At 35.4% G+C, this 27,098-nt stretch overlaps 1 pseudogene; it reads left to right on the plus strand.

Annotated features, from left to right (window-relative positions):
- The first annotated feature begins 252 nt into the window (after positions 1-252).
- Positions 253-18,028, plus strand: LOC132530449 (ferritin heavy chain-like; annotated as a pseudogene).
- Positions 18,029-27,098: the final 9,070 nt, after the last annotated feature.

The raw sequence follows: 27,098 nt of genomic DNA on the forward strand, positions 1-27,098 counted from the left end.
TGGAGGACTGGTCACAGATTCAGTACACTTATTGGAGGAGACAGAGCCTTATATTAGATGTTTGGACTTTGCCTTGATATCTGTCAATGGAATGCTATAAACTGAATGTTTGTGTCCATCCAATATTTGTATTTTGAATCCTAATTCCCAATGTGATGGTGTTTGGAGGTGAGGCTTTTGGTAGTGATTAGGTCATGAGGGTGGAGCTCTCATGAATGGGATTAGTGCCCTTATAAAAGAGGCCTCAGAGAGATGGCTGTCTATGAACCAGGAAGCAGGCTCTCATCAGACACCAAATATGCTGGCACCAAGATCTGGCATTTCCCAGCATCCAGAACTGTGAGAAATAATTTTTTGTTTTTTATAATCCACCCAGTTTATATCATAACAGTAGTTTATATTATAACAATAGTATTTTGTTATAGCAGCCTAAATGGACTAGGACAGGAGTAGAGATTTTTGGAGAAGCTGATGGTTACTCCCAGTGTGTGGGCCCTTTCTTGACTCTTGATGATGGGATAGAAAGTCTAGGTGATTTTTGTGGAGTTATCTGATTGGCCACACTTAGGTCGGGTGCCTAGCCCTATCCACAAAGGAGCCTGGAAAATAAAATATCTGATCCATATGATGGGAGGAAAAGTGTCAGTTCCACCTTATAATATAAACCCAGTTAATAAATGTAGAAAGAAACAAGGGAATAAACACTCACCATTTGGCAATCACCACAGTAATAATTGTTGCAGGAAGATGCACTGATTGACCACTGGAAAACTTGAGGAGAAACAGGATATTTACATAGACTCAAAGTATCTCTCCCAAGATATTTATCAATTGTAAAAGGGAAAAATAGTAACTACAGTAGAGAATCCCAGCAGACATCACTTAAGCAAGTGTTCAAAGGTTGATATCACCAGTAGTAGGACATATTGAAAACATATACCCCCTGTTTCCAAGATGTATTGAGGACAAAATATTATTTCTGCAGTGTTCTTGCCAAAAATTGCATAACTTCAATCTAATTGTTGGAAAACATCGGACAAACCATAAAATAACTGACCAGTACTCATCAAAATTGTCAGGGTCATGAAAAAATGGAAAGAATGAGGAACTGTCATAGATTGCAGGAGACTAAGGAGACATAACTAAATGCAATGTGATATCCAGAATAAGATCTTGAAACAAACAAAAAATGACATTAGAAGAAAAACTGATGAAATTAGAATAAAGTTTGTAGGTTAGTTTGGTAGTATTGTACCAATGTTCATTTCCTTGCATTGATAATAATACTATAGTTATGTAAGTTGCTAACATAAGGAGAAGGTGAATTATCTGTACTACTCTTGCAACTTTTTTTTTTTTTTTTTTTTTTTTTTTGTGGTACACGGGCCTCTCACTGTTGTGGCCCTTCCCGTTGCAGAGCACAGGCTCCGGATGCGCAGGCTCAGAGGCCATGGCTCACGGGCCTAGCCGCTCCACGGCATGTGGGATCTTCCCGGACTGGGGCATGAACCCGTGTCACCTGCATCGTCAGATGGACTCTCAACCACTGCGCCACCAGGGAAACCTTATTCTTGCAACTTTTCTGTAAGTCTAAAGTTATTTACAAATAAAAAGTTAGAAAAAAGAAAATATGTAATTAAAAGACATGCCACAGTGTGAGAGAAAATAGTTCAACACATATAATGATTGAAAGACTCATATCCAGAGTAAATTGCGAGTCAATCACAAAAAAAATAAATAAAAAACAACAGACAACCCCATAGAAAAATAGGCAAGAGACTTCAACACATACTTTACAAAAGAGGATGTCAAAAATTCCAGTGAACACGTAAAAAGGTGTTCAACTTCATGAATCACCAAAGCAATGTAAATTAATAACACAATGAATACAATATTAACCTACCAGAATTGCTAATGTTAAAGAGATAACACAGTCAAGTATGGGTCAGGATGCAGAGCTGCTGTGACTTTCATATACTCGTAGCTAGAATGAAAATAGGTACAAACACCTAAGAACTTTTTGGCATTCTCTACTAGAGTTACATATATATATATATATATATATATATATATATATATATCTCCTTGGACCTAACAATTTTACTTCTAGATATATATCCATTAGAAATGAGACAATGTGTTCACCAAAAGATATGTCATAGCCTACAAGTAAAGTCTATTCAAAAGTTCATTAACAGTAGAATGGATAAAGTATGGTAATCATACAATGAAATATTATATAGCTGTGATAATGAATGAGAAGCGAAACAACATGAATGAATCTCACAAGCATAAAATTGAGTAAGAGAAGCCAGACTCACAAAAACATTTACTACATTTTACATTTCATATGTCATTCATATGAAAGTCAAAACAAGCGAACCTAATCTATGATTTTAAAACTTACAATAGTGATTTTATTTGGAGAGGAGAATGGGAGTAGTAATTGGAATGTGCAGGATGGGGATTTCTGGGAATTTGATAAGGTTCTATTTCTTGATCTGGGTGGTCTCATGGGTATGTTCAATTGGTGATCAATAATCAAGCTGTACTCTTAGAATTTTTGCACTTTGATGTATGTATGGTAGATTTCAATAAAAAAAATTTTAAACCTTTTTTCTTTGATAGAAAAAATTGTTATTTAGAAATGGGGATATGGTTATTTGCAGATATCCTCTCCCCCTTTTCATGCAGGATGGGATTATAAGCATTCTTTCCAATATCGATACACTTCTGTCTCTAATTTCTTATTTATGAGAAATTCTCTGTCTCTTTTATTTACTTGGTTTATTGTTTTCTTTCGTATGTCTCAGGTTGATACTAATGTGGAGCACAGGGTCTTTTCTTTGATTTCTTTCCAAAACATTCCCAGAAAGCCAATGTAGGTCATAGACTTTTACTTATTTTAGGGGGCAAATAAGGCAAGGCAGGAGGCTTATGCAGAAGATCATATGGTTTAAATATAAAGTTCTTAACCTTAAAAGTCATTGCCATTATCCTTATCCTTTCCTCCCCCTCCACAATCTCCTGCTGGAAAAGTTTAACTGCTTACGTCCTCTTCCTGGATTCCCATGCCCATCATGTTTCTTCTCTTCCCCAATCTAATGTTTGTTATTGGTGGGGTTTTTTTCCTTTCTATCTAGCTTATTGAAATCTCCCATATAATTTTCTTAAAAATCACTTTATTTCATGCATAAATTTTACTGGCAATATGCTGAAAGCTAATTTTCCGTATCAAAGATGTCTCATCAGATTAGCCAAGCCAAAATAGTCCTCCCCACTAGGATATGAGTTTGTTACTCTTCTCTAGGCAGAGTCCTGCTGCTGGTCCTTAAACTGATAATCATTCTTCACTTTTCTTGGTCCCTACACTGTATTTATTCACACTTATTTTCCTAACCATGTAGATCCTGGTGCACTGCCCACATTAATACTATATCTTTTTTTCCATTGAGATATAATTGACATATAACTTTATATTAGTTTCAAGTGTTGTTGTGCAACACTTTACCTTTCAATTTAAGAATAGAGGCAGCACAGGGCCATACAGCAGCTCAAAACAACAGAACTGGTTTACTGCTCTTTTGTGTCATTTTTCTCTGAGGACTAATTTATTTCTGGAAGACCTTGTCATCCTCTTCTAATTTATTGTCAAACCAATATTTTCATGCATATTCATTTATTTTTTACCTTGCTACACAACCATTACATTTGTAGTTGCCTGATGGGCATTATTATTTGGAAGTCTGGTTATTACAACAATTTTATTATATCTAAAACCCAATTAATATATTCTGTCTATCCATGGTACTGGACCACAATATTGATTATGTCATGCTAACTGCAGAGGATGAACAGATAGTGGCAAGTGCATTGAATGCCCATTAAGACTGATGAATGGCATAGGAGAGAGAATAAACTCTCAAAAGTTTTAGAAGGCCTATCATATTGATGAAGTTTTAATGGGTCCAATGATCTGGGCTATTCTGAAATAACCTTTCTAAGGACACGTTGTTATTTATTGAAGCCCTCTTTATTAAGAAAGAAGCTCAATTACTTTGCTGTACACCTGAAACTAGCACAATATTGTAAATCAACTATACTCCAATAAAATTAAAATTAAAACAACAAAAAAAGAAAGAAGCTCAATGCTTTGTGGGCCTTTGGATTCTAAAGTAATATATACTACTCTTGGGAATAATGCTCTGACTCACTTATTAGATGGTTCAGAAGGCTCCCAGTTTTGAGTGGTACCCAGAATAATGGAAAATTTTATACCAGATCCATACTCAGTGAGAGATGCCTGGCACTTAGGCCATTTGCCTCAAGAGCTTAGAGTGCTAGAGGTATCCATGGTGGTTAAGTGTGCAAGGTAGAATCTCTATCGAGCTCTACCAGAAAAGTCACAATTCAGACTTCCAGAATTCTAGAGCAAAGTCATGGCTGCTTTAGCAGAGAACTAAGTATCTGCTATTATAAAATAATTTCTTGTGTGCTCTTGTACTCTGTTAGACACTGAGAGTCTGACTTTGGAACTTCAGTGACAATGATCCAGGGAAGAGCTGGTTGAAACCCTAGATGTAGCACAATCCCTTGAGATACCAGATTTCTGGTAGTATATCTGCTACATCAGATCCCTTTCATTCTGGAGGAAGAAGTGAGGTACCCCAGTCAGAACTGACACTTATAGTAGATATGGGTTTACTGTATGTACAACCCGTGTCTCAGCTAGTACCACCATCTGAGGAATTCCAAAATACCAATCCATTGTTATGGTATCCCATATAACAGTGACTCAGATGAAGGTACACATTTTATGACACGAGCCAAGTGACTCCAGACTATAAACTTTATCGCTTAGAAGCAGCTCAGCTGATGCACCAGCAAGGTGGATAGCCATAGTCTGGGATGTGGTATATTTGCTTATCCGATACGTGATATTTGGTGTTGAGTTGTCAGAAAATTTGGGTCCAGGAACCAAAGACAGGTAGTACAGAACCCTCTCACCATTAGTGACTGTATTTTGGAATTTGAGTTTCCTATTTGTGCTCTGCCAGATCAAAAGTTCCCAATGAGGAAACACTTACACCAGAAGACATAGTAAAGTTTCCTCTGAACTTATAGCTCCAACTACCACTTGGTCATTTTGGGTTTTTCATGTCAGCAAAGGAAGGAATAACTTAAAGTAATTGACTCTAATTTTCCTGAAGATCTAGAGTTGCTGCTACATGATGGGAACGTAGGGAAGTCTGTCTAGACTACAGGGTATTTGAGGATGTCTTTTGGTGACTCTGTGCTTAGTGATAATGGTAAATGGATACATAGCAACCGCAGCTTGAAAAGGGAAAGGCATGAAGAGCTCGGAGTCTTTGGGAAAGACAGTCTAGGTCACCACACTAGACAAGCAACCTAGACAAGCTGAGGCACAGGCAAAGGATGAAAGAATTCTAGAATGGGTAGTAGAGGAGTGAGATGGTAAGTATCAATTTCAGTCTCAGCACCAATTGTAGCAGCAGGAAACACAACTTATTGCACTAAGCCTCTTAGTATTGAGTCTTTATAAATATTGCAAGTGGTCATGACCTAGAAAGGAACTCTGATGAACTTGACTTAATGGAATTAATTAATGCGGGACACAAGAAGACCTAAAAGGTGCAAAGTTGCAAAGATTACATCAGACACTTCTTGAGTACTGCTTCATATCTTCTCTGCGGATTTCTACCAATTTGCTCAGGTGCTTCTTAACAACATTTGTGCCAAATATCCCTCACTACCTGCCCCAGGACACCTCTGATACTGCAACATGGGATTGCATGACCCACTTGGCCTTCATGAATGCACAAACCAGGACTGAGCCCACCAAATGAGTGAGCCCACCATTGACTAATAAGGTAAATGGAGACAATTAATAAATATTTCTCTTGTTTTGTCCCCTGGTTTTTCAATCTGAGACGTATTCCATGAAGTGCTTGAGAATTCTTGACAGGATGACGCACCAGCCCCCACAGTAATGGCCAGTTCAATATGTACCTTTGGATTAGCTTTCCTTTCCTCCTGGTCTCACTCCACATGTCCTCCTTCTTTTCTCCCTGAGATCAACTATCTGCATGCAAGACTTTGTCTTAGAGTCTCATTTTTTAGAAATATAGGTCAAATAATTTAGAGAAGAGATCACAGCTGATGAATGAAGTTGATCAAAATTTTATTTCACTTCACCCCAAAGAGATTGTAAGTAAGAAATTTTGTAGGCTTGGCTATCATGCATTTCTTATGTGAACCCCTAGATATGAAGCTAGAAACGTTCAGCTGCCAGAAAGAGGTAGGGTCATTATTAGCTTCCAGTTTACTAAGAATACAGTGAAGTTCTAGTGGTCCACCTCAACCCAGTTTACTCCTCAGAGAACCCTCAAGAAATTGTTTTTGTAGTTGCATTACATAAGAAATTATATCTATAGCCAAAACTAAATTCTATGCTCACTTTATCAACATTATAAAACCATTTCTCCTGTGTTTGACAAGCATAATATCAATAAATCAATCTTAGTGTTTTAACATTAAAACCTTGTCTCTTTTTTTGTTGTGTCTGAAAGTGATAGCACATCATCTATAATGTACTCTGAACCAAGAATGCCCTCTTATAAAAGTCCTCAGTTTGTTTTTCCTCTGTAGAACAATATCCCTATAAACTGAAGAGAATCCATTGTTAAAACATGAAATCTGTCTTTGATAATTTTAGCTATACTAAGTAATAAAGTAACTTTGGTTCAAATGTAAGAGAAACCTCTCTACCCTCCTTTTATTTCTGTCTCTCTTGTTAAAGAAAGGTCTAAGAATTAATTTAGGAATTCATCAACTTTAAATAATGAAGGAGATGAGTGTTTAGGTACCAATAATTTCCAAATCTGTCTTGAATATGTCAGCATTTGATAAGAAGAAAGAATGATGAAGTTATTAATAATTCTGCTTTTCTCTTACCCCAAATTGTTTTAAGCCAAGGCAATATATCTGGATTTAAATGATGTTGGTCTAAGAGAAAGAAAGCGCCTCAAGAATAATTGGAATATCCAGTGGAAAAATCTTTTTTTTTTGTCCAGTGGAAAAATCTTGACTCTATAATCTCTCTACACCACACTTCAGCCTGCCCTTCAAAAAAAAAAACTATCAAAGATCTCTCCTCACATTCCCATTCTTTCCCCCAGTCCCACCTAGAAAAGATGTGAAGAAATTGCTTCACTTAAAAATTCAATCTAGCCTAAATGTGATGAAGTCTGTTGTTATTTTTGTTTAGTCACAAAAATGTAAATCAAATTTTCACTTGGAAATGAAACTGATAATTTAAAATGGTAGACCAATATGAATTAGTCTGAAAGATTTTTAGATGAAAAGGAAAGAACTTTTGAAAGTATAGGAGAATGAAAAACAGAAAATTACATCATTTATATGAAAGAAAAATGGTTTCTCTCTTATATGATTAATGTAAAAATTAAATGTGAAATTTGAATCCTAAGTCAACTGAGTAAGCCACCACATCTAGGCCAACTATATTTCTAGATAAAAAATCAAGATAATGATTTTTATATCAATTCTATGTGTGAGAGGTAGTCCAAAAGGGATTGATATTCCTAGAATATATTGATAGTTTACAGAGATTATAAAGAGCAATTTATATCCAAACTATCCCCAATAAATCTACACCATATGGTCAATGCATCTAAAAAAGAAAATTTAGACACCACTGGTAAATTTTTAAAACACACAAAAACCAGAAATTAAAATAATGAGCATATAAGACTAAATATTTGTTAACATCTTGCCATATTTAATAGATTTGTGAACATTATTCCCACACATATGCTGCACTTTTACTGCACACTTATTCAGTCATAAACAATACATATTTTTTATTTTTAAAGTGTTATGCAACTGACATCATACTGTATGTATTCTTTCTATAACTTCTTTCCTTTCAGTATTATGTTCTGGAGATTTTTTCATATTGAACGCTAGTTTTGATGGCTGAGAAGTTTCCATTGCATGTCTTTTTTAGTTTAGTTTAGCTTGTTTGTTTTTTATTTTAACAATCAGTGTTGGAATGAACATCCCAGTACATGTGTCTTTATGCACGTGTGCTAGAACAGCTGGGTTACAGGGTATACAACTTTAATTTTATTAGCTGTAGAGAGGCAGTGCCTCATACAGTAGGTATGTTGTTTGTGTGAGTTCAAGTCTTGACTCTGTCGTTTACTCTGTGTGTACCCTTACCATATTTGACTCTGTTTCTTGATCTCTAAAATCATGATAGTAGTAGTAACTGCCTATGACAGACTGCCTGTTGTACTCCAATATCCATTATCCCCTTTGTCCATAGAAGAGTTTCAGGTACCCAGATAAAGACTATATTTCTTAGCATTCTTCCAGCTAGATGTGGACATGTGACTACATTCTGGTTAATGGGATGTGAGTGAAAGTGATGTACACTCCTGCGTGTGTTTGTGTGCCTTTCCCCACTTCCTGCTATCTAGAAATGGTGAGAGAGAGAGAATGGTATGTGTGTGTGTGTGTGTGTGAGAAAGAGAGAGAGAGAGAGGCCTTATTCCTAGAGATGGAATCTCCATCTTGAAATCTTGAACCTGGCAGAGTTGTCCTGTTAGCCATCTACTGCTGGACTGTTATAAGGAGGATACATAGATGTCTTATTTAACCACTGGGTTTTTATTAGTCACTTTTTTACAGCAGTCCAGTTCAGACTCTAAAAATTCATCATTTATGGCATTGCCATAGTAAATACAACAGTGCTTAGAACAGTGCTCAATGAGTATATCAATTATTTTGTTATCTTTCCAACAATTGCCGAATTGCTCTCTAAGGTGTTTCACTAATTTATAAACTTACCAGCAGTGCATAAGTCTTCACATATCATTGCATTTTTTAAATTTCTGCAATTTGATGGATGTAAATTACTTTTTATTAATTCATATTTTCTTATTAAGATTTTTCAAAATGAACAACAAACGTTTAGAAAAGTGCACAAATCATCAGTATATAGCTTAATGAGCATTTATAAAGTGAGAATACATGTGTTATCAGAATCAAGAATATCAGACCTCCTCTTTCCTCCTCTCAGTTACTACCACCATCCTCCTTAAAGGTAAACACTATCCTAAATTTTAATCACATAAATGTTATGGGCAAAATTGTAACCCCTGCAAAGAGTAATTAGGTTAAAAAGAGGTCATCGGGGTAGGCCCTAATCCAACATGACTGGTGTTCTTATAAGGAGAGGAGATTAGGACACAGATGGGTACAAATGGAAGACAATGTGAAAATACAAGGAGAAGATGGTCTTCTACAAACCAAAAGAGAAAGGTCTCAAAAGAAACCAACCCTGCCAATCTTGAATTTCTAGCCTCCAGCACTGTGAGAAAATAAATGTCTGTTGTTTTAGATATCCAGTTTGCAGTGCTTCGTTATGGCAGCCCGCAAAAAAACTAGTACAGTAGATTAGTTTCATTCAGAATGATTTAGTAACAGAATCACTATCGGATTCAGAATCTTTTGTGTTAGATCTGTTCACTAAAGATATTTTCTTGAGATTTACTGCATTGTTGAACATGGTGGTAGTTTGTCCATCTTGCTGGTCTATGGCATTCCATTATGTGTGTGTAAAAATTTATTGCTCCATTTATGTTCATGAGCATTTGAGTCATTTCCAGTGTTTGGCTGCTATAAAGAGTGTTGCTTTGGGGCTTCCCTGGTGGCGCAGTGGTTGAGAGTCTGCCTGCCTTTGCAGGGGACATGGGTTCGTGTCCCGGTCCGGGAAGATCCCACATGCCGCGGAGCGGCTGGGCCCGTGAGCCATAGCCGCTAAGACTGCGCGTCCAGAGCCTGTGCTCCGCAACGGGAGAGGCCACAACAGTGAGAGGCCCGCGTACCACCAAAAAAAAAAAAAAAAAAGTGTTGCTTTGAAGATTCCTGTACAACTTGTTCATATTGGTGAGCACATGTTCATTTTTCTAGGGTATTGATCTAGGAATGGAATTGTTGCATCATGGTAAGTGCATTTGTTCAATTCTAGTAGATTCAGCCAAAAACTTTTCTAAATTAGCTTCACCAATCTACACTCTCAACAGCAGTACATTCCAGTTGCTCCACATTCTTTTGGCACGAGGTATTTTCTGTATTTTTTATTTTGGTTACTCTGATGTGTAATAATTTCATTGTGAATTTAATATGTATTTCCTTAACTACTAATGAGATTGAGCACTTGCTTTATGGACTAGCATATGGCCAATTTTATACTTGAAAAGAATGTGTATTCCATGTTTGTGCAGTGTCCTCTATTATTTCAAGTCAGTTAAACTGGTTACTCATGCTGCTGAAATCTTCCATATCCCCATCAGTCTTTGTAATAAAATGTCCCAATGATTGTGGATTTGTCAATTTCTTCTCTACATTCTGTCAGTTATTGATTTACGTATTTTGAGCCTTTATGAATTGTTATATATGCCTAGTAGATTGGATCTTTTATCATTTTGAAATATTCCTCTTTATCTCAAATAGTGATTTTTGCAGTAAAGCCTACTTCTTCTAATATTAGTACAGTTATATAAATTTTATTTTGGCTAATATTTGCATATGTATCTTTTTTCATTCTTTTTAGAAAAAAATTACTTTCAACATCTCTACAGTCTTACATTTAAGATGCATCTTTTGTGTGTCATAAATGCCTGACTTACAAAACATCCAGGGACTTCCCTGATGGCACAGTGGTTAAGAATCCGCCTTCCAGTGCAGGGGACATGGGTTCGAGCCCTGGTCTGAGAAGATCCCACATGCCGCGGAGCAACTGAGCCCGTGCACCACAACTGCTGAGCCTGTGCTCTAGAGCCCACATGCCACAACTATTGAAGCCTGTGCGCCTAGAGCCTGTGTTCCACAACAAGAGAAGCCATTGCAATGAGAAGCCCGTGCACTGCAAGGAAGAGTAGCCCCCACTCGCTGCAACTAGAGAAAGCCTGCGCGCAGCAACGGAGACCCAACGCAGCCATAAATAAATAAATAAATAACAAAAAAACACATCCAATTCTACAAACTTTGTCTTTTAATCACAGTGTTCAGATTACTTACATTTAATTAAATAGCTGTTATATTTGGGTTTAAATCTACCATCTTATTATTTATTTTCTACATGTTTTTCTTTTGCCCTTTCTTGTTTTCTTTTAGATTAATCAAGTATTTTTGATTATTCCATACTTACCCTCTATTACTTTGTTATTCATTATTATACTATTCTTTAGCTGATTAGCCTAAAGACTAAAACATGAATCCTTGATTTGTTACATTTTAATACAAACTGTTACTTTTACCACTTCCCCAGTAATGCATATATTCTTTTCCCATCTTTCATTGTTATGTATTTTACATCTTCAAATGTTTAAATCACACAATGTATTAGACAATATTTTAGACATTCATTCAGATGTATTCAAATAATTATCCTTTTTTTGTTCTTTATTTTTTCTGACTTTTCTATGGAGGTTTTCTACCTAAAGAACTTAATAAAATTTTTATTATATATATATTTTTTTATTGTGGGTCTGCAGGTGACTAACCCTCAGTTTTTGTATATCTGAATATATACTTATTTTACCTTAAATTTTGATGGATATTTTTGCTGTGTATACAATTCTAGATTAGCAGGTAGTTTATTCCAGTATTTAAAAACTATTACTTTCTTCTAGTTTCTAATGTTTGTGCTGCATATTTAGCCATTAGTCTGTTTCTTGCTTTTTTGAGGGTAACATTTTCTCTCTGGATGCATCTGATATTTTCTCTGTATTTGTATTTGTATGTTTGAATCTTTGATGTGTCAGTAGTTTTACTGTGATGTGTATCTGTGTGGACTTGCTTTGTATTTATCTCTTTTGTGGTTCATAAAATTTATTGAGTCTGTAGCTTGATATTTTCTACACATTTATGGAAATTCTTAGTCATATTCTTCAAATATTGTTTTGTCCCACTTTATCTCTTCTCTCCTTTTATACATATTATATATTTATTACATGCTAGACTTTTTATCATGTCCAGTATGTTTCTTGTAATATATTCTATACTTTTCCTCTTTTTTTGTCACTGTGTTTCATTCAAGCTATTACCTGCCAACCTATCTTCCAGTGCACTAATTCTCTCGTTAACAGTGCCCAACCTTCTGTTAAACCAATCCACTGAGTTCTTAATTTGGGTTTTTATATTTTTCCAAGCTAGAATTTTTATTTGATTCTTTGCTCTGGACTCTAGTTCTCTGCTGAAAGTCTCTATCTTGTCCTGTACTTTTTTTTTGATCATATTAACCGTAATTATTTTTAATTCTGTGTCTGATAACTCTAATATTTGGATCTCCTATGGATCTGTTTTTATTTTACCAAATTTTTTCCTTTTTGTTCTAAGTAATTTGATTCTGTTTCTGGTGTGACTCGTTGTTTTAAATGGCTGTTGTCATTGTATATGAAAATGTTTAAAGATAATTTGACACTCATGATAATATTACTTTCCTACAGAGAGTACTAAATTTTGCTTCTGGTAGACAGACAATTAGAATAGAAGGAGGTCATCCTAATCTATTTTGGGTTGAACTAATTCCAGATATTTTTCACTAATAGTCTATTTCTAGTTTCCTTAGTCCAAAGCGTAGCCTTTCTGGAGTTTCAGCTGAGTGTCTGGGGCATTTTACCATGATCTTCTATGGTAAGCCCTGTATTTCAGTTTTTGTCTCCCCAGCCTTTGTGACTGTTGGGAAATCTGAAGTTTCTTAATCTCTTAGATACCATTTTTGTTTGGCTTTTGGCATCTTGGCTGAAAGTTACAGATTGGCAAATATTGACAAATATTTCAACGGGGCAGGCAACGGTGAATATTGAGCTTACTTCTCTGTTATTTCTTTCTCTTTGGAATTTTGGCTTTTCAAGTCCTAACTATTTTGATTGCTCTCTGAAGTCTTAAAACAGATTTTTAAATTTTTCCAGACTTTTTTTTGCTGTTTTATATTAAAAGATTTAGTCTTATGCAAGTTAGGCAGCTATAGCCAGATGCACACACCCTCTGACTGTTATTTTAATTTGCATATCCATTTATTATAGTGGGCTTGGGGAGGTCTTTATATATTTACTGATCATTGTGTTTTCTTCTCTGTGAATCCTTTGTCCACTTTTTATTAGGTTGTTTTTTGGTTGCTAACACATGAAGAACTCCAGATACTATTTGGGGGAAAGGAGGCTATAATATGTCTGCAAATATCTTCCTCTAGTCTGTGACTTGTCTCAATTTTTTTATGTTACCTTTTGTCACACAGAAATTTTCAGTGCTAATAGATAAATTTCAAACATTTTTTCCTTTATAGTTTGTGGGTTTTGTGTCTGGTTTAATAAATTTTTCTGAGTCCTGATGTTATAAAGATATCCTCTTAGGATTTCTCCTAAAAGTTTTTCAGTTTTATTTTCATATTGAGGCCTTTAATTTACCAGGCATTTACTTTTCTGTGTTGTATTATGTAGGAATAGCTACATGTTCTAGCACCATGTATCAAATGCCAACCACTTCCTAACTGTCTGGTAATGTCACTGTCAGTGTTTTTTGTAAGATTAATTTTAGTATTTTTAATGTATTAATGTCATTAATTTCTTTTTTATGTTCACATAACTACTTAAGGACAGTAATCACATCTTATGGCTCTTTGACTCTCCCAAACTTTTTAACTTTTATAAAAATTAAGTACAATGAAACATTGTTAATAGATATATTGATCTAAACTGATTCATGCTATATGTTGATAAACAACATAGCACTTTTTACTTAGCACAAAATGTACACAGATGATTTCTGTTGGATACTGCAACATGTGCAACAAAATATTTACTTGTGGTGACTCTAAAATAGAGCTCTAGAAAAATATTATTACTAGCTGAGATTTATTGGTTGCTGATTATGTGCTTGGAAATGTTCTAAAAACTATGTTAACTCTATATGTGTTAACTATGTTAACTCTATAGCTTTATATATTTAACTCATTTCTAAGAAGACTGTGACTTAGGAACTACTATTATCAGCATTTTTCAGATGAGAAAACTGAAGCACACTGTAGCAAATTTTTACTCAAGTTTATAAAGATAGGCAATGCAGAATCATTTTATTTAATCCACTTCATTTTAACTTGAAAAATAAATGAAATATTGCTATTTTATAACTTTCAGATAAACAATAAATTGTGAAAATATTTCTAAATAAATATATATATTTTTCTGTGATATATGTCCACATTTATATTTCATTTTATGAATACAGTTATAATCATCAATAATAATTTATTGGAAAAGTACCAATTTGTGGCATTGTACAAGGTGTTAAAATTAACTGTAATTTTCTTGAATCTACACAAAATGTTTGGTATGTTTGACTTTCACTGCTCTTTACTTGATAATGGCTGCATTTCAAGGGATAATGCACTTTATGTGCTGCTCCGGTAGTTAAAAACACATTTCACGTAAATGGAGTAAAGAACATTTAATGAACTAAGCTCTATGCATGTGAAAGCCAACAGCAATATTAGAAATGGTGTTTATTTTATAGCTCAGAAACTGTATTTTAAATGCTAGTATATGTTTATATGACAGTTCTATTAAATATAAAAGAGTCCCATTACAAGGGAAGTCCTTTACATAGACTTTTTATGTGGTCTAAATAGCATACCCAGCCCTGCAACTCCTCATGTGAGACATTTTTAGAACCTTATTTATGTTAAAGCCATAACAAACTAGCAACTAGAAAACTATATTGGGCACAAACGGCTAATAAAAAGAGATTGTTGAAAATACTTCTTAATAGCAACTTAGGAAGAATCCTGATGAAACAAAGTCAAGGCTCAGTGTCTCTGGAAGCCTGCCACCCCAGTAATCACAGACCACAGGTACTCCCCCTTTTCCATCTTCATTGCTTTCTTGGCTGGAAATTAAACAACCAATGAACTTTAAGATTGGTATTTGCCCTACTTTTAATCCGAGTGCCTACTGAGCCAGAGGTGTTCTGGAAAAAATCCTAGGATCATTCTTCCTCCCTGTGCTGATTATTTACTAGATGATTCCTCTGAGAAGTAGGGCAGATACTCCAAAACTGGTCAAAGGGGGAAGAATGCCAGCCTGTGTACACACATGAATCTGCATATGTGTGCAAATGTGTGCCCATGTTTTATATATGTAAGGCCCGGACACTTGAAATCTGGATCACTTCTCAGCTGAACTGCTGTGTTTAGACAAGCTAGCTAAAATGAACAGGTCAAACCCTTTATTTATAGAGTAAAAACTATTTGATCTGGGTAGATATCAGCTCTACAGTCAAACATGTGGGCCAAAGTCATTTTTATTGCTACTTTGTGCAGAATTCTGAAATGGTTCCTGTGGTCATCCATGTGAGCAAAGGAAAAGTTCCCACAGAAAAGTGGGCCAATCAAGTGTGAAATGCTGCTTGGATCACTAAAATGCCAGTATGTGTTTATATAATTGAAAGTGTAAAGCAATGGAAGGAGAATGACTTTCATTTCTGAACTGCAGGAATCTCCTCATGAATTTTGCTCACCCAGGCCCTGGAGGTACACTGCTTGTGCAGTAGCTGAGGCAGGCACCAAAGCAACGCTCTCTCTATGAAATATAGAGAGATGCTGTACTCTGGAATATAGTTTGAAAACTACTCACCTATTGTAGTTATCTATGCCATAGGATGAATTGTTCAAAAACCATCAATTTTTGGAGTCGGCTGCCTCCTTCAAGGTCAGTGACATTTGTCTCTCACCCAGTGAGGAAATTTGCTCCCCAACACCCCTGATGGAGGGCCTCCAGTCTGTTTCTGAACTCACAGTGTTGGGAAGCTCAAGACCTCAAAATCTGTCCAGATTTACTTGTAAGGAAATTTTTTTACAAGACATTTCCCAGCCCATGTGTACTTAATTTATGTAATCATGTCACTTAAATGAAAATGGCCACCCAAGAACAGCTGGCTTATCTTAGAAGTTTCCCACTGCCATTCTTGGAATTTCCCTTTGTGATAGCGAAAAATTATACATATATACATGCATATATATATATTGAATATATATATAGCTCTATATATCTCACATATATAAAAATGTATTTTTAGCCTGTGTCATCCTGCTTAGCTTCTGAGCCTTTGTTGTGCTGAGTGGAGGAATGTGCCTTAAAGAGAATATCTTGAAGTTATTCTAGGGCCCTAAATAAAGTATGTTTGGACTTGGAATATGAGTCAAGTTAAAGAAATTAAAGTGCTTTCTGATTTTCTTATTCTCCACTCACATTTTCATTCTCTTTTAATAAAGTTGATTCTTCCTATTTGCAGACTGTTCTCCTTGATAGGGATCTTCTAATAATACAGCTTCTGGATATGGTATAACAAGATATTGATATATGAATAACATCAATTTGTATGTGTCCAGTTTTTTCTAAATTTTATTTCTGATTAAGTGTACTAGCACCATAACTTTGGAGGGAAATATTAGGACTTTTGAAGGTTTTAAGATATCTGATTCTACTGGAATATTTAAAACAACTTTGAAAACAAAAAGTAAAGTTAGAGGACTAACACTATATGTTATTAAGACATTATAAAGTTATAGAAATTAAAACAGTGTGGCATTGGTAATAAGATAGAGAAATAAAAGAGTAAAATAAAATAGTTTACAAAATGACCTACACATAATAGACAACTGATTTTCAACACAAATTCAAAGGTAATTCAATGGTGAAAAAATAGTCTTTTCAACAAAAGTGCTTAGAAATTGGATATCCATATGGAAAAAAATGGATGAATAAACAAAAATTTGATTCATACATCACATTATATGCACAGGTTAACTCAAAAATAGGTTACAAACCAAATGTAAGATGTAAGACTATACATCTTCTAGAAGAAAACATAGGAGAAAACCTTTATGATCTTGGGTTAGGTAAAGATTTTTTAGATGCAACACCAAAAGCATAACTCATAAAAGAACAAATTAATAAATGAACTTAATAAAAATTGTTCTTTGAAAACCCAAGACTAGGAGAAAATCTTTGCCAAGTACCACTCTGATAAAAAACTAGTATCTCGCACATGCAAAAAACTCTCATAACTCAACAATATGTAAACAAATAATCCATTTTTTAAAAAGTAGGCAACAGTTTTGAACAGACACTTCATCTAAGAAGATATAAGAATGGCAAATAAGCACAAGAAAAGATGTTCAATATTATTAGAGAAATGCAAATTAAAGCTACAATGCAATAGGGCAGAGGTTCTTTGCAGAAAGTCACTGTGGCTTCCTGTTTCAGTACCCCTTCTATGGAAATTAGCTAGCCTGCCACTTAGGGCCAGCCCTCTGACACTTCCTCATAGATCCCACAGACCACCTCCAGGAGCCTACTTCCTGCCGTGGTGGCCAGTTCCCCCTTGCAGGTTTACCAGAATGACTGCCAGGACTCAGAGGTCACCATCAACTGCCAGATCAAGCAGGAGCTCTGCATCTCCTATATCTACTTGTCCATGCACCTCTTACTACTTTGACTGTGATGACGTGGCTTTAAAGAACTTTGCCAAATGTTTTCTTCACCAATCTCATAAGGAGAGAGAACATGCTGGAAACTGATGAAGCTACAAGAACCAAGTAGATACCCAAAACTCCCATCAGGATATCAAGAAACCAAACTGAGACCACTGGGAGAGTGAGTTGAACGCAATGGAGTGTATGTTACACTTGAAAAATAAGTGTGAGTCAGTCAGTACTGGAACTGCACAGACTGGCATTAACAAAAACAGACCTACTTGTGTGATTTCATTGAGACATATGACCTGAATGAGCAGGTGAAATCCATTAAAGAACTGGGTGACCACTGTAATCAACTTGCCTAAGATGGGGGCCCTGGAACCTGGCACTACAGAGCCTGTCTTTGACAAGCACACCCTGGAAGACAGTGACCCTGAGGGCTAAGCCTTAAGTTGGCTTCTCCATAGCCATGGGGTGACCTCTTTGGTCACCAAGGCAGTGCATGCATTTGGGTTTACCTTTACCTTTTCTATAAGTTGCACCAAAACACCAACTTAAGTTCTTCCATTTGTAGTATTCTTTCAAATAAAACAATTAGGTACAGCACCCCCCCAAAAAAAACTACAACAAAATAACACTGCATAGCATACTTATTAAATGGCTAAAATTTTCAAAGCTGACCATACTAAGTGTTGATGAGGAAGTGGAACTCTTACTGGTAGAGATGTAAAATGGTAAAACAGCTTTAGAAAATAGGCAATTTCTTAAAATGTTAAGCATACACCTATCATCTGGCCTAGCACTTCCACTAGATCCTACCTAAGAGAAATGAAAGCACACATCCATATAGAGACTCGTACACAAATGCTCATAGGAACTTTATTTATAATAGCCAAAAATTGAAAAGAATTCAAATTTCCATTAATAGGTATGCATAAACTAAGTGATGTGGTTCACCCATTCAATGGAATGCTACTCAATAATAAAAATGGATGAAATATTTATCCATGTTACAGCAGGAAAGAGTTTCAGAATAATTATGCTGAGTGAAGGAAGTCAGAAAAAAAATCCTGTATGATTCCATTTTTATAAACTGAAAAATGCAAACTAATGTATTCTGACAGCAAACAGATCAGAGGTTGCCGGGAGAAAGAAGGTTAGGAGATCCTGAAGGAAGGGATTATGAAGAAGCGCAAGAAAACTTCTGAGAGTGATAAATATGTTCATTACCTTGCAGGGGTGGTTCAAATTCTATACTTTAAATATGTGCAGTTTATGTACGTCAACTATGCCTCAATAAAGCTATTTTAAAAATCTCTGAATGGCATAAACTTAGCACAGGTTTATCTCTAAATAAATCTTTTATTATTTTTTTTATCTGCTTTCTTTTTATTAAATTAATTTTTATTGGAGTATAGTTGATTTACAATGTTGTGTTAGTTTCTGCTGTACAGCAAAGTGAATCAGTTATACTTATATCCACTCTGTTTAAGATTTGTTTCCCATATAGGTCATTACAGAGTATTGAGTAGAGTTCCTAGCTATACAGTAGGTTCTTTTTTTTTTTTTTTTTAACTTTTTATGTTCTATTGGAGTATAGTTGATTAACAATGTTTTGTTAATTTCAGGTGTACTGCAAAGTGATTCAGTTATATATATATACATGTATCTATTCTTTTCCAAATTTTTTTCCCATTTAGGCTGTTACATAATATTGAGCAGCGTTCCCATGTTATACAGTAGATCCTTGTTGGTTATTAGTTCACATATAAATACATCTTTTAAATGAGGCTTTAAAAGGTTAGCCTAGCACAGGGTGAGAACACTGTAAGTAGCAGTGACTGCTTCCCTTGTTTTCCTGGGCTCTTGCCCTCTTCCCTTTGGGCATCTTTCTGCTCCCTAGCTCCTAGGTCCAAGGTCATGCAGGGTTGCTACTGCTATTGGCTTTCTCTTTCACTGCTCATCTTTTTCTCTCTAACATATATTTCTCAGACTTAGATTTTCATAATATCCTTTAAGAAAAGACATGTGTAAAACTGGTAAACACCCTTCTTTCATTTCCTCCTTTAAAAAAACCACATCAGCTCCTAAAGTAAATAACATTGTTTTTTTTGTCTTTTGGTTATGTTTTGGGGTTTTATTGGGGTGTGGTGGTGGGAATAAAAGTATTAACTTTAGCCTTCCGTTTGACATTTTAGAAGTGAGATAATTAGCAAAGTAAGCTTTCTTTCTAATGAAAATTGGTGTAAGCAGATAGATTTTATTAATTTAGTCAAGAAAATTGGAAAGTGAGAGCTGGCCCATGGAGCCCAGCTGGTTCTTGACTAAATTTCAGCCCACAAACAGCCCCAAGTGACAAGGGTGTTTGCTGCACTAGGTTCATGGGCTTTAAGGACCCAAAATACAAAGTCCACAAGATGAAGGTACTTCTCCATGGAAATCAGCCCTGCTTCTCCGTTTCTGTGTTAATGACTGTACATCTCTTCCCTCATAGGGCCCCTTTCTTTATCTCTTTCTGTGTGACTGTGTGTGGTCTCCTTTTGTATCTATTTCTCTTCCCTCTTCTTTGACTCTATTAACTATATCATGAAGTTAAACTTTGTTTTTATTATTTTATTTATTGAATGGAATGTTTGAATCTTCTTCCTTAGAAGCAGATGGATGGCATATTTTTACTCCTCTCCAAAAACCACTCCAATTACAATGCAACTAATAAAATCTAGGTTTTTTTTGCTTTTTAGTTATATGTACTTCAATTTGCTTTTTTCTGTGCTAGTGGCTCTGCTCTCCCCCGTCTTTCCTTGACAGCAATAATGCTGTTGTAAAGTCATAATTTGGTGAATTATTGTAGTTTATAGACTTATTTGTAGGTGGTGTCAAGTGCATTACAATACAGTTGACAGCAATATGTATTTGCTATTTTTCCCTTTAAATTTTTTTTGCCTATTTTGATTGCTAACAAATATTTTATCAGTAAAATAAAACTAATATGCATTTTTTAAACTTGCTTATTTAACAAAATTATTATAATCTTCAAAACTGACTTGACAAAATAAATTTTGATTATGAAATCAGTAGGGGTCAATAAGAAACATCAGTTTTCTTATATTGCTTTGGCCAGTTTTCTCACCTTTGGATGAACGGGTGATTGTGACCACACCATTTGAACTGAGAGGACACCAAAGACTAGTTTTAGATATTCAGTTTCGTACAATAGAAGATCCCTGAACTTCTAAGAAAGTTTACTTCATAAACTATGGCTTATCATCTATGAGTCTGGTATTCTACCAAATAAAACATGAAGCCATGGATAATGGACCTTATCAACAGTTAAAGTGCAGTGTGAAATACAGAGTGAGGCAAATGAGAGAAAGATTACAAGAGTTTTGAAAACATTAAGCAAAAAAATATTCTAAATTGATTTAGTCAATTCTGTAAGGAAATTAGAAAAAAAAAGACTGCTTGAAATCCCGAGCCTCTGATTCTATATTATTTTAATCGTAGAAAATAAACAATACACGACAGGGGAATTTCCTTTGAAATACAAGTTGGAGAGAACTTCTTTTGCAGTTCCTTTATTGTATCATCATCTCTTTCCAATTCTGCTCTTACTTTGTGACTTCCTGATGAAAAGCAGTTATAAAATTTCCAGAATTACGCCCACCTGCAGCAACAAGATTTAAAAATGGGAGTATTTACAGAAGGAGAGTTCAGCCACATTCACACTGACCTCTGGGGATATAAAACAGCCTCTAGTAACAGAGGCAAGGCTTCTTCAACAATAGACAACCATTTAGAGGGAGCTCTCACCTGTATCCCTCTCTAACCCATGCGTTTCTTGTCCCTGTGAAAAAACAAGGCTGTTTGAGCAATGAATACTCCTCTATGAATAGACCAAGTGGCTGATAGAGTTTGCACCAGATTTGGAACAAGAACTGGCCACCAGTGGTATGAGGAGGAATCACAAGAGCAGCTCAAGTTAGAGCAGATGTTGGCCTTGGTTGTTTCCGTATTGCAGTGAACACTCACTGTGCAGTGAGAAGTAGCCAGCAGGCAAGGCACACTTTCCCTGCAGTAGCTGTACGATCTCCCAGTGAGACTCTAATTCCTCACACTGGCCTGGGAAGAGGACCTAGAGCCTGGAGCCTTCCCTAGGATTCTTAAAAGACAACCTCTAGGCAGCAAGTGTGCATCTTCTCTTTTGCTGCCAAAAGTCAGCACTAGGCCGAGGAGGCCAGGACAGAGGCATTCAGGCCTTGGACTCTTGAGTAGAGACTCAGTCAGAATCCTTTACTGTGTAGTCTTGTTTGCCTTTATAAGGTCAAGCAAACAGCTTCCACTCCTGCTACTGCCCCCTTGACGCCGGGGCAGCTTTCCATAATAGATATTTCCTGAATATATTTATACATGTCTTTGCATATAAGTAACTTGAAAGTTTTAAGGAAAATGGACCACTAATTGAACTAAATAATTTCAATTTCCATGAACAAACAGTCTTAGACTTAGTTTTATAATTAGTTAAATATAGGTCATGTGGATTAATCATGCTCATGATGACTTTTATTTTTTATGACTAAAATGTACAATTGCCAATAAAGCTGATAAGTTCAGAGAATTAAATTTTCCTGTGGTTTAATTTTCTTTTCCTTCTTCTGTGACTAGACTTGGTATCTAATATATATCAGAATGTTATTTTCTAATATAAAGCACAAAAACATCTAGAGTGTTGAATACCATTATTCAAATAATGTTTAAAAAATTGCTGTGGCTTCCATCTTTCCCAGGAAACAGACTCTGAGACAGAAATTTGTGTGCAAGTGATTAATTAATGAGCACTCTTGGGAGAAACACCTGTGAGTGTTGAGAAACACTGCGAAGAGAGGAGGAGTTGAACCATGATTCTGTTGTAACGGAGGCCTCAGCAGATCCTCTAGGGCGGAGGTGACCCCTCAGAGTTGTCCTGAATCAGTTTGGACAGCTATCTTGACTACCTTGGATGTAGGCTACTCCCAGGGAACAGGTGTTACCTTGGGTGAGGCAACTTCCTTGTACAAAGGGCAGTGTTCACTAGAGATTATCATATTAAGTGAAGTAAGTCAGACAGAGAAAGACAAGTATCATATGATATCACTTATACGTGGAATCTAAAAAATGATACAAATGAACTTATTTACAAAACAGAAACAGACTTACAGACTTCAAAAACAAATTTATGGTTACCAAAGGGGAAAGATGAGGGGGTAGGGATAAATTAGGAGGTTGGGATTAACATACACACACTATTATATATAAAATAATAATCAACAAGGACCTATTGTATAGCACAGGGAACTCTACTCAATACCCTGTAGTAACCTATATGGGAAAAGAATCTGAAAAAGAGTATATATATGTATATGTATAACTGAACCACTTTGCTGTACCTCTGAAAACAGTGCAGCATTGTAAATCAATTATACTCCAATATAAGATTAAAAATTAAAAAACAAAATAGATAAACAAGGATCTACTGTATATTCAATATCTTATAATAACCTATAAAAGCTTTTTTTCGGATTTGCTGTACACCTGAAACTAACACAACATTGTAAACATTTAATACTTCAATTTAAGAAATAGTTTAAGAAGGGTGAATTAATAAAAAAATTATCATAAAAAAGGGCAATGTCCAGAGAGGAACTCACTAAGAACCTTCAGCAGTCAACACCCCAGCATCTGGAAGGATGAGTGCCTCAGCCCTTGAGGGGTATCTGGACTGACAGACCATAACATTCACTATACCTCCCACAGACACCATGTTGAAGACACCCTAAGACAGATCTAGATCCCAGCCTCACCCTATTTAAGGAAATTGTTTGGACACACTGATGTATTCTATATCAAACCACAGTATATTATCTTGTTGAGTCTTAAATACTGGAAAACTTTCTGGTTAGATTGTACCTATAGTGAAAACATAAGTATTTTGGAGTATACATGTGATACAGTGTTTTTCTATGTCAGAAGGCAGTTTTAGTTTATTTTTCAATCTTACAACTATCTTTTGGAAGTCTAATTTTGATTCTGTGTTGTATGAATTACAATTATTGTGAACATTCTCTTATTATTCTAGCATTGTACATAGTTGCCTATTTTCCAGGCAACTTGAGATATCTTGTGTGAGAAAAGATTTTATTTTCAATCTGAAGTGTCACATTGTTATAAAAAAATGAGTCTTGAATCTTTGAAGAGCAGTCTAGTTTTATTTGTATTATTAATTCAACAAGTCAGGATTCTGAACGTGAACGTTTCAATTTTTGTAAAATTAAAATACAATACTGTCTGAAAAGTTAAAATTAAAGGAAAGGATATGTCATTTTGAATAATATTTGTTTAAGATAACTTATATTAGAAGTCAGTTAGTATATAAAGCAGTGCAAACAAGAAGATCAGCATAAAACAGAGGCATAATGTTGATTCTGTGGAACATCAAACAGAAATCGTGAAGCACGATCATTAAAAGAAGTTACATCAGAATGATAGTATATGTGGCATATACAATTATAGAAACAAGTGTATTTAAAAGTTACTATATTTGGTGCAGGATCCAGGTGATGAACATAAATCAATCTGTGTTACAGAAAAAGAAAATTTTACTACTAATTAACAGCAATTGGTGAAGAAATAAAGCCAAAGGGAGTTTTGAATACATATAGACAAGTAAGGAGAATATTTCAGGTGAAGAAATTAGCAGTAGAACCTGGGAAATAGAATCCATCTAGAAAAGTCAGTCATGACTGAAGATAAATTATGATTAATATATTCACCACCATAGGAATATTAATATATTAGTGTTTTCTGGTGTTCACCAGACCTTGCTTTTTTTGCCTACTTTATTTTCTTAAAATATATCTTTTTTTTTTCTCCAGAGAGATTGCTATTACTGATCTTTGAAAAAACTCATGGGAAGTGGTTTTCTCCTTTCTTAGGGTTGCATTTAAATCATCCTGAGATTTTTCTAATTGGACGCATGTTTGGTTTCTGAACAAAGAACAGGATAACCCGTCACCTGAGGCTATAACAATGATTCATTTGCACTAAGATGATTAAGGAATGCTTATATTTTAGCTAAAAGTCAAGAATCCAATGTTGAATATCAATGATTTTTCATAAATCTGGAAGATACTTTACCCACAATTTTCCCCATCAACAACAAGTAAAGGTTTGGAACACTGGAATTGCCTTGAAAAATTAGTTTTGGGGGTTGGGAGAATATCCATGAGAGAGATCAAATGTATGCATCATGGGCTTTTTACTGACTGTCAGTGTTCTTTCAGTGACCCGATGAGACTCACTGCATAAAATCAGGCTATACCATAAGAGATAACAATGAAGAATGAGCATCATCACTAAAGAAACTTACCTCCCAAAAGCCCTAACCCACAATTTCTCTAGGCTGAACGTTCAGTCCAGGTGAACTGATATGCCCAGGGTTTCCCAGCACATCTGGTTTCCCATATCAGCATCCCCATGACTGGCTTCTGATTCTAGCCATATCTGCACTGCACAGTTCCAGGTGACTTCAGGCTCACCTCAGCTAACACTGTCCTATCCAGGGTACATGCTCTCTACTTATGGGCTTCCTGCATTCAAGTGCAACATACGGGTTGGAGGGGTAGTTTTAATGCCCAGAGGCAATCCTCAACTGAGGAGGGATAGGAACTCTCGGGTAAATGCCCCATCTTCCTCCAATTCTCCACAGGGGACAATTCTGGGAGGCATTGTGAACATTTCCCAGTCAGTCCAAGAGGAACTAAGCCAATTGCCCAAAACAGCAACCTTAATCATACACCTTTAGGTCGAATATTCCTCCTTTCCTGCCTCATTTCCCTCTTTTTCACTTCTCCCAGGGACCAGATTTCAAATAAACTAACAGCAGCCAAGTTCTTGTCTCTGCTTTCCTTTTGGGGGAACCCTGATTCATATACTTCTGATTGTTATTATTGTCATCATTATGTTATTTATCTCATGTCAAAAATGAGTCATCTCAAAATCCTTCCTGCTTACATTTGACAAATATTAAGTTTTTATGTGTACTTTTGTCTATTTTGTTCTACTGACAAATTTATGTATTGTTTGGAATTGTGTTTGTTTTATAATACATTAATACATATTAAAGCATATTTTCCTTCCATTTTTCCTCCTTGTAGAGATATTTGTGGTTCTTACTAACTTATTTTTCATAAGAATTCTAAATTAATTTTATCCAATTCCAAGATAACTCACATTGTGATTGCAGTAAATGATTTCAGAATTTGCATTAAATTTACATATTAATTTGGAAAGAATTGCATTTTTAATATTATGTTGTTTCATTCAGAAATGAAATATATTTTCTCAAGAGTCTCAGTTCATTTGGGATGCTATAACAAAATACTACAGACTGAGTGACAACAGAAATTCATTTCTCACAGTTCTAGAGTTTGGGAAGTCCAAGATCAAGACACCAGCAGATTCAGTGTCTAGTGAGGGCCCTCTTCCTTGTTCATGGACCATTTTCTCTCTGTAACTTCACATGGTTACTGGTGGGTCAAAAGGTTAGGAAGTTCTCTGGGGTCTCTTTTAGATGGACACTAATCCCATTCATGAGGACTCTACCCTCATGACCTAATCACCTCCCAAAAGTCTCCCCTACTAATACCATCATATTGCAGGTTAGGTTTCAACACATGAATTTTGGGGGAACACATATATTCAGTCTATAGCACCAAGTGTTCATGTATCACTATTATATAATTTTCTTTAAATTCCTTACCTTTCTTACATAATATATTCCTAGGTATTATTTTTTCATTTGGGTTGTTATTATTAATTGATATTTGTTTTTCAATTTGGATTTTTAACTGGTTGCTAATATAGAGAAAGTCTGTTTTGTAAGTCTTTTTTTTCTTTTATCTGGCTACTTTACTAAATTTCTTATACAGTCTTCTATGTACTCTGAGCATATAACCCTATCATATGTATGTATAGGTAACTTTGCCTTCTCTTCTTTAATATTGATTATTTCTATTTATTTTCTCATTGCATTTGTTAGAGCCTCTCAAATGATATTGAATTATAGTAGTAATAGCAGGTATCACTTACATAGCTTTTATTTTTAGTAAAAATTATCTCAGTTTTTAATTATTTTCTACACTGGAGTTTTGGTAGCAAGCTTTTTATTATATTTAAGTAGTTATCTTCTATTTCCATTTTATGTAGAGTTTTTATTATGAGGTTTAACAAAATTCCAGGAATTGAGGGAGTGAGGTGGGAAGAATTCCTCATGGCTGTACACAGAGGGGAAGGAGGCAGTAAAATGGGAGAGTTTGGTGGAAATAAAATTACTTAGCAAGGTTGCAGATGAGAAGTGTTACATATGAAGTTTACATGTGGAAAGAGACTGGCCTGAGGAAGAGGTAGAATCTCTCGCTGGCCAAGCTGAAAGGAGGGAAGACAAGGTGCTTGAAGACCCAGAGAATCTCTGACTTGAAGA

This window comes from Lagenorhynchus albirostris, chromosome 12 (genome assembly GCF_949774975.1).
Source record: "Lagenorhynchus albirostris chromosome 12, mLagAlb1.1, whole genome shotgun sequence".
Taxonomy (NCBI): Eukaryota; Metazoa; Chordata; class Mammalia; order Artiodactyla; family Delphinidae; genus Lagenorhynchus; species Lagenorhynchus albirostris.